Consider the following 9,667-nt stretch of genomic DNA (forward strand, 5'->3'; position numbering starts at 1 on the left):
CTGCATTAGGCAGCCATAAAGGACACACACTTGAGCCTGAGCAAACATCTGACCCTTGCCCTAACTTCAGATGATGGGACTCTCACCTCAGCCTCTGCATTTTGGGCCTGCCATGCCCTAGGCCCTAAAAATTACACGAGCTTTTGTTTTCAGACTTCTGTCCTCACACTAACTACAAAAATAATACTTAAAATGAATACAATGTATGTCATCATTATTCCTACATGGAATCTAACCATGACTGGTGAGACAAAAAATCAGTGTTGTATTTCAACTATAAGAACACTAATGACCAACATTCATAAGACCCACCCACTAACTAAAATTATCAACAACTCACTCATCCACCTACCACACCATCAAACATCTCAGCATGATGAAATTTTGGCTCCTTTCTCGGAATTTGCCTAATCCTTCAAATCCTTACAGGTTTATTCTTAGCTATACACTACTCATCAGACACAACCACAGCCTTCTCATCAGTTACACACATCTGTCAAGATGCCAATTATGGCTGAATCATCCGATATATACATGCCAACAGAGCCTCCATATTCTTCATCTGCCTATTCCTATGTATAGGACGAGGCCTATACTATGGATCTTATATATTCCCCGAAACATGAAACATCAGCATTATCCTACTATTTGCAGTTATAGCAACAGCATTCATAGGTTACTTTTTACCATGAGGACAAATATCCTTTTGAGGTGCAACCATAATTACCAACTTACAATCAGCCATCCCATACATTGGAACCAACCTCATAGAGTGAATCTGAGGAGGTTTTTCAGTAGACAAAGACACCTTAACACAATTCTTTGCCTTCCACTTTATCCTACCATTCATCATCTTGGCACTAGCAGCAAGTATTCTACTATTTCTTCATGAAACAGGATCCAACAATCCTTCTGGAATTCCATCTGATTCATACAAAATTCCATTTCACCCATACTACTTAACTAAAGACATCCTAGGTGCCCTATTCCTAATCATAGTACTCATAATACTAGTACTAGTCTCACCCGACCTACTAGAGGACCCTGGCAACCACATCTCTGCCAACCCACTTAACACAGCACCTCATATCAAATATTAATGATATTTCCTATTTGCATATACAATCCTATGATCCATTCCTAATAAACTAGGAGGAGTACTAGCCCTAGTCTTCTCCATTCTAGCCCTAGCCATTATTCCAGTATTACATACTTCAATACAATGAGGTATGATATTCTGCCCACTAAGCCAGTGCCTATTTCAATTACTAGTAGCTGATCTCCTTACCTTAACATGAATTGGTGGTCAACCAGTAGAACACCCCTTCCTCACCATTGGTCAATTAGCCTCAATCCTTTAATTCATAATCCTCCTAATTCTAATAACAACTATCAGATTTATCGAGAGAAACTTATTAAGATGAAGAGCCCTTGTAATATATTAATTACTTTGGTCTTGTAAACCAAAAATGGAGAATTCCATCTCCCTAAGACTCAATGAAGAAGTAATAGCCCCACCATCAGCACGCGAAGCTGACATTCTAACTAAACTACTATTCCCTGATTTCCTCATCCCATTATTTCAATTCATATATTTTAAAAGCATCTACTGTGCTCCTCCAGTATGTATTTTTCCCCAAACCTATATATATTGTGCATTAATGGTTTACCCCATGCATATAAGCATGTACATACTATGATTCGATTTTACATATGTGCACCTCACCTAGACCATGAGCTTGATTACCGGGCCTCGAGAAATCCTCAACCCTTGCACGATGTGTACCTCTTCTCACTCCAGGCCCATCGAATTTGGTGGTGTCTACAGTGAAATTATACTGGCACCTGGTTCTTACTTCAAGGCCATGATAGTCCTCCATCCAGTCCTACTAACACTTCAAATGGGACATCTCGATGGACTAATGACTAATCAGCCCATGATCACACATAACTTTGGTGTCATGCAATTGGTATTTTTTTTTTTTTTAATTTTTAGGGGAGGTGACTGGTATCACTCAGCTATGGCTGTAAAGGCCTCATTGCATTCAAATAACTTGTAGCTGGGCTTAATCATCATCATTTATCCACATCACACAGCCATAAGTTGCAATTCAGCCAGTGGTTACAGGACATACACACATATACACATACACACGTACACATGTACACATGTACATGTATTCAACAGATAGAAACTAGCTAAATCAAATCCTCTTTACCTCCGTAACTTCAAAAGTATACAAACACATAAAATTGCCCTGCCTAACCCCAAAAACAGAACTAAGCACATGCAACATATATAAGAAGGCACTTATACTCCATACATTAATCTCTATCACTAATTTACCCAGAATACTCTATTCAAGAAAGCTATCTATAGATGTAATACTCCACCTCTAATACCCCCTATCAACTTACATTTAATACTAATAATTAAATTACCATGCCTAAACACTTTAACATTAAATAATCTAATCCTACATCTGTTAATGTATATTGTTAATAAAGCAGGACACTGAAAATGCCTAGAAGAGTCATAAGAAAAAAAAAGTCATAAGACTCCATAAACATAAAGGTTTGGTCCTAGCCTTCCTATTGATTATTAACAAAATTACACATGCCAGGCTCCACATCCCAGTGAAAATGCCCTCTAAATCCCTAAACTGATAAAAAGGAGCAGGTATCAAGCACACTAAATAAGTAGCTCATATCACCTTGTTCAAACACACCCCCATGGGATACAGCAGTGAATGAATGTTTGACTAAGTCATGTTAGTATTAAGAGTTGGTAAATTTCGTGCCAGCCACCACGGTCATATGATTAACCCAAATTAATAGGTCCACAGTGTAAAACATGTTAAGTACTACATCATACTAAAGTTAAAATTTAAATAAGCCATAAAAAGCTATTGTTAACATAAAATGTACCACGAAAGTGACTTTATTATTTCTGACCACATGATAGCTAAGATCCAAACTAGGATTAGATACCCCACTATTTAAACATAAATAATTTGTACAACAAATTAAGCAACAGCTTAAAACTCAATTTACCTTTGAGGAGCCCCTAGAGGAGCCTGTTCTATAATCAATAAACCCCAATAAACCTCACCACTTCTGGCTAAGTCAATCGATATACCACCATCTTCAGCAAACCCTCAAAAGGAAGAAAAGCAAGCATAATTATACATAAAAAAGTTAGGTCAAGGTGTAGCCCATGAAGTGGGAAGAAATGGGCTACATTTTCTAATCAAGAATATGCTCACCAAAGTTTTTATGAAAACTAAAAACTAAAGGTAGATTTAGTAGTAAATTAAGAATAGAGAGCTTAGTTGAATAGGGCCATGAAGCATGCACACACCACCCGTCACCCTCCTCAAGCAATACACCCAAACACTACATAAAACAGACTAAACCAACTCAAGAGGAGATAAGTCGTAACAAGTTAAGCATACTGGAAAGTGTGCTTGGATAAATCAAAGTGTAGCTTAATTAAAGCATCTGGCTTACACCCAGAAGATGTCATACACCAATGACCACATTGAACCAAAACTAGCCCAACCAACCACTAACTCAACAACTACAATAAGCCTCTAATCAAAACATTCAATTACATCATTATAGTATAGGAGATATAAATTTTACTTAGAGCTATAGACAAAGTACCATAAGGGAATGATGAAAGAAAGTTTAAAGTAATAAACAGCAAAGATCACCCCTTATACCTTTTGCATAATGAGCTAGCTAGAATAATTTAGCAAAGAGATATTAAGCTAACTCTCCCCAAACCAGACGAGCTACCCATGAACAAACCGCAGGGATAAACTCACCTATGTTGCAAAATAGAAGATTTATGGGTAGAGGTGAAAAGCCTAATGAGCCTGGTGATAGCCAGTTGCCCAGAATAGAATCTCAGTTCAACTTTAATTTACCCAACAAATCCCAAAATTGTAATATAAATTTAAAATATAATCTAAAAGGATACAGCTTTTTAGTGTAAGGATGCAACCTTACTTAGAGAGTAAAGTTAAATAAAACCATAGGAGGCCTAAGAGCAGGCACCAATTAAAAAAGCGTTCATGCTCAACAACCCAACCCTCTTAATTCCAAAGATCTTAAACCAACCCCTAACGTACTACTGGGCTAATATATTTAATAATAGAAGCAATAATGCTAGTATGAGTAACAAGGAACATTTCTCCTTGCATAAACATATAACAGTCAACAAATATCCACTGATAGTTAACAACATGATAAAAATAAACTACTAATAGAACACCTGCAAATCAATTGTTACCCCAACACAGGTATGCAAAAATGGAAGACTAAAAGAAGTAAAAGGAACTAGTCAAACACAAACCCCGCCTGTTTACCAAAAACATCACCTCCTGCATGCCCAGTATTGGAGGCACTGCCTGCCCAGTGACACTAGATAAACGGCACCGGTATCCTGACCGTGCAAATGTAGCATAATCATTTGTTCTCTAAATAAGGACTTGTATGGATGGCCACACGAGGATTTAATGTCTCTTACTTCCAATCAGTGAAATTGACCTTCCCGTGAAGAGGCGGGAATACACTAATAAGAGGAGAGGACCCTATGGAGCTTCAATTAACTAGTCCATAATAAGTCTATTTAATCACCAATTAGGCATAACACAATCTTACTAATGGATTAACAATTTAGGTTGGGGTGACCTCGGAGAATAAAATACCTCTGACTGATGCAAATATAGACAAACCAGTCAAAATACAGTATCAGTTATTGATCCAAGAAATTTGATCAATGGAACAAGTTATCCTAGGGATAACAGCACAATCCTATTTGAGAGTCCATATCAACAATAGTGTGTACGACCTCAATGTTGAATCAGGACATCCCAATGGTGCAACAGCTACTAAAGTTTCATTTGTTCAACTATTAAAGTCCTACGTGGTCTGAGTTCCAACTGGAGCAATCCAGGTTGGTTTCTATCTATTACAACAACTTCTTCCAGTATGAAAGGACAAGAGAAGTAAGACCTATGATATCGGAATGCCTTAGGACTAATAGGGGATACAATCTTAATCTTAATAGTCCACCTTCATTTCATAGCCCTAGAGATAGGGCTTGTTAGGGTGGCAGAGCCCAGTAATTGCAGAAAACTTAAACTTTTATTCTCAGAGGTTCAAATCTTCTTCCTAACATTATGTTTATAATTAATATCATTTCACTAATTGTACCTATCCTACTTGCTGTATTCTTTCTAACATTAGTGGGGCAAAAAGATCCTAGGGTATATACAACTCCATAAAGGCCCAAACATCGTAGGACCCTATGGCCTCTTGCAACCAATTAAAGATGCCATAAAACTATTCACTAAAGAACCTTTCACTATCACCTTAACATCACCTATCACTACATTTGTAATAGCCCCAATCCTAGCCCTAACACTAGCCTTAACCATATGAATCCCATTACCAATAACTTACCTTCTCATCAATATAAACCTAGGAATCCTATTCATACTAGCGATATCAAGCCTAGCTGTTTACTCTATTTTATGGTCTGGATGAGCCTCAAACTCAAAATATGCCCTAATTGGGGCCCTTCAAGCTGTAGCCCAAACAATTTCCTACGAAGTCACACTAGCCATTATCCTCCTATCAGTACTATTAATAAATGGCTCTTTTACCCTATCCACACTTATTACTACACAAGAACACTTATGACTAATCTTCCCCATGTGACCCCTAGCTATAATACGATTTATCTCAACCCTAGCAGAAACCAACCACGCCCCATTTGACTTAAAAGAAGGAGAATCAGAATTAGTTTCCGGATTCAACATCAAATAGGCAGCCGGACCATTTTTCCTATTTATTCCACCTTATTATTTCCACCCTATTTTTGCTAGCTGAATATGCCAATATTATTATAATGAATATCTTCACAACTATCCTGTTTTTTTGGTGCATTCCACACACCATACTTACCGGAACTATTCTCCATCAATTTTACCATAAGAACTCTTCTAATAACAACTTCCTTCTTTTGAGTTAGAGCATCCTATTCATGATTCCGTTATGATCAACTCATACATTTATTATGAAAAAACTTTCTCCCCCTGACACTAGCCCTACGCATATGACATGTAGCCTTACCCATTATAAGAGCAAGTATTCCTCCCCAAAAATAAGAAATACATCTGACAAAAGAGTTACTTTGATTATAGAGGTCCAAGCCCTCTTATTTATAGAATTATAGGAATTGAACCTCATCCTAAGAACTCAAAAATCTTTGTGCTACCCAACTTGCATCAAATTCTACAGTAAGGTCAGCTAAATAAGCTATCGGGCCCATATTAAAAAAATGTTGGTTTATCCCCTTCCTGTACTAATTAAACCCCCCATCCTTACTATCATGATATCAACTGTCATTTCAGGAAACATTATAGTACTCATAAGCTCTCAGTGACTGACAATCTGAATTGGATTTGAAATAAATATACTAGCTATTATCCCTATTTTAATAAAAAAATTCAATCCATGAGCCAAAGAAGCATCAATAAAATATTTTCTTACCCAAGCCACTGCATCTATACTCTTAATATTAGGAATTATTATTAACCTACTACTGACAGGACAATGAACAATACTAAATACCCCTAACCCAATCTCATCAAACATAATAACAGTAGCTCTGGCAATAAAATTGGGACTATCACCCTTCCACTTCTGAGTACCTGAAGTAACCCAAGGAATCCCACTATGATCCGGAATAATTCTACTAACCTGACAAAAAATCGCCCACTTATCCGTTCTATACCAAATCTCTCCATCTATAAATCCAAACTTATTAGTAGCCATAGCTATTATATCCATTCTAGCAGGAGGCTGAGGAGGTCTTAACCAAACACAACTACCAAAAATCCTAGCATACTCATCAATCGCCCATATAGGACGAATGATTGCTGTAACAACATATAACCCTACCCTAATAATATTAAAATTCATAATCTAGGGACGCCTGGGTGGCTCAGTTGGTTAAGCAGCTGCCTTCGGCTCAGGTCATGATCCCAGCGTCCTGGGATCGAGTCCCACATCGGGCTCCTTGCTCAGTGGGGAGCCTGCTTCTCCCTCTGCCTCTGCCTGCCATTCTGTCTGCCTGTGCTCGCTCTCTCTCCCTCTCTCTCTCTGACAAATAAATAAAATCTTAAAAAAAAATTAAAAAAAACATAATCTAAATTAAAATAGCACTTGGAATATTCATACTGTTCACACTCAGTTCATCTACAACCACACTATCACTATCTCATATATGAAACAAACTCCCACTAATTACCTCACTAATCCTAACAATCATACTATCACTAGGAGGCCTACGTCCCCTTTCAGGATTCATCCCTAAATGAATAATCATCCATGAACTCACAAAAAAACAATATAATTGTTATATCAACATTTATAGTAATTACAGCCCTACTAAACGTATACTTTTATATGAGGTTATCACACACAACAGCACTAACTATATTCCCCTCAATAAACACCATAAAAATAAAATGGCAATTTGAAAACACAAAAATGTAATTCCCACTAATTGTACCTTCGAGCATATTACTCCCATTAACCCCAATAATACTAACACTGTTCTAGAAGTTTAGGTTAAAAACACCAAGGGCCTTTAAAGCCCTAAGTAAGTGCCATTCACTTAACTCCTGAATCTCACCTTAAGGACTGCAAGAGTATATCTCACATCTACTGAGCACAAATCACTTTAATTAAGCTAAGCCCTTTCTAGACTGGTGGGCTATCATCCCATAAAACTTTAGTTAGCAGCTAAATACCCTAGTCAACTGGCTTCAATCTACTTCTCCTGCTGTGATGAAAAAAAAAAAAAAAAAAGGTGGGAGAAGACCCGGCAGGGCTAAAGCTACTTCTTTGAATGTGCAATTCAACGTGATATTTCACCACAGAGCTTGGCAAAAAGAGGACTCAAACCCCCATTCTTCAATTTACAGTCTAATGCCTTTATCAGCCATTTTACCTATGCTCATAAAGCGAAGATTATTCTCCACAAATCATAAAGACCCTTTACCTTTTATTTGGTGCATAAGCTGGAATGGTAGGTACTGCTCATAGCCTATTAATCTGTGCTGAATTGGGCCAACCAAGTGCTCTACTAGGAGATGACCAAATCTATAACGTAATTGTAACTGCCTATGCATTTGTAATAATTTTCTTTATAGTAATGCCAAGTATGATTGGAGGATTCAGAAACTGATTAGTACCCTTAATAATTGGCACACCCTACATAGCATTTCCACAAATAAATAATATAAGCTTTTGACTTCTGTCCCCCTCTTTTCTTCTCCTTCTAGCTTCTTCCATGGTAGAAGCAGGTGCAGGAACAGGATGAACTGTGTACCCTCCTCTAGCTGGAAATTTAACACATGCAGGAGCATCCATAGACATAATAATCTTCTCCCTACACCTGGCAGGTGTCTCATCCATCCTAGGAACCATTAACTTTATTACTATCATTATCAACGTAAACCCCTCTGCAATATCACAATATCAAACTCCTCTATTCATATGATCTGTCCTGATCACGGCTGTACTTCTCCTCTTATGATTACCAGTTCTAGCAGCCGGTATTACCGTAGTACTCACAGACCGAAATCTAAATACTATCTTCTCTGACCCAGCTGGAGGAGGAGACCCTATTCTGTATCAACACCTATTCTGATTTTTCGGACATCCTAAAGTATATAATCTAATTCTACCAGGATTTGGAATTATCTCACATGTTGTAACCTATTACTCAGGAAAAGAAAAAAAAAAATAAAAGAAACATTCGGCTACATAGGAATAGCATGAGCACTGATATCTATTGGTTTCTTGGGATTTATTGTATGAGCCCACCACATGTTTATCATAGGACTGGATGTCGGCACATGAGCATACTTCACCTCAGCTACTATAATCATTGCAAGTCCAATGGGAGTAAAAGTATTTAGCTGACTGGCCACTCTACACGGGGGGAATATTAAATGATCGCCAGCTATATTATGAGCACTAGAGTTTATTTTTCTATTCACAGTGTGTGGTTTAACAGGTATTGTATTATCAAACTGGTCATTAGATATTGTTCTTCATGACACATACTACGTGGTCGCACACTTCCATTATGTCCTTTCAATGGGGGCAGTGTTTGCAATCATAGGCGGGTTTGTCCTTTGATTCCCACTATTCACAGGTTACACACTAAGTGATATTTGAGCAAAAATTTACTTTACAATTATATTCGTGGAAGTAAATATAACATTCTTTTCTCAACATTTCCTAGGCCTATCAGGCATACCTCGACGATACTCCAATTATCCAGATGCTTATACAACATGAAATATGGTGTCTTCTATGGGTTCATTTATCTCATTAACGATAGTAATATTTATAATCCTCATAATCCGAGAAGCCTTCACATCCAAACAAGAGATGATAATAGGAGAACTTACTTCAACAAACATTGAATGATTACATGGATACCCTCCTCCATATCACACATTCGAAGAGGCAACCTATGTACTACCAAAACAAGAAAGGAAGGAATCAAATCCCCTAGAATTGGTTTCAAGCCAATATCATAACCAGTATGTCTTTCTTGATAAAGTGATATTAGTAA

General features: G+C 37.4%; 2 pseudogenes; both read left to right on the forward strand.

Annotated features, from left to right (window-relative positions):
- Positions 1–196: 196 nt before the first annotated feature.
- Positions 197–1,424, forward strand: LOC125100401 (cytochrome b-like; annotated as a pseudogene).
- Positions 1,425–7,904: 6,480 nt separating this feature from the next.
- Positions 7,905–8,811, forward strand: LOC125100405 (cytochrome c oxidase subunit 1-like; annotated as a pseudogene).
- The last annotated feature ends 856 nt before the right edge of the window (positions 8,812–9,667 follow it).

The sequence above is a fragment of the Lutra lutra genome, chromosome 5 (assembly GCF_902655055.1).
Source record: "Lutra lutra chromosome 5, mLutLut1.2, whole genome shotgun sequence".
Taxonomy (NCBI): Eukaryota; Metazoa; Chordata; class Mammalia; order Carnivora; family Mustelidae; genus Lutra; species Lutra lutra.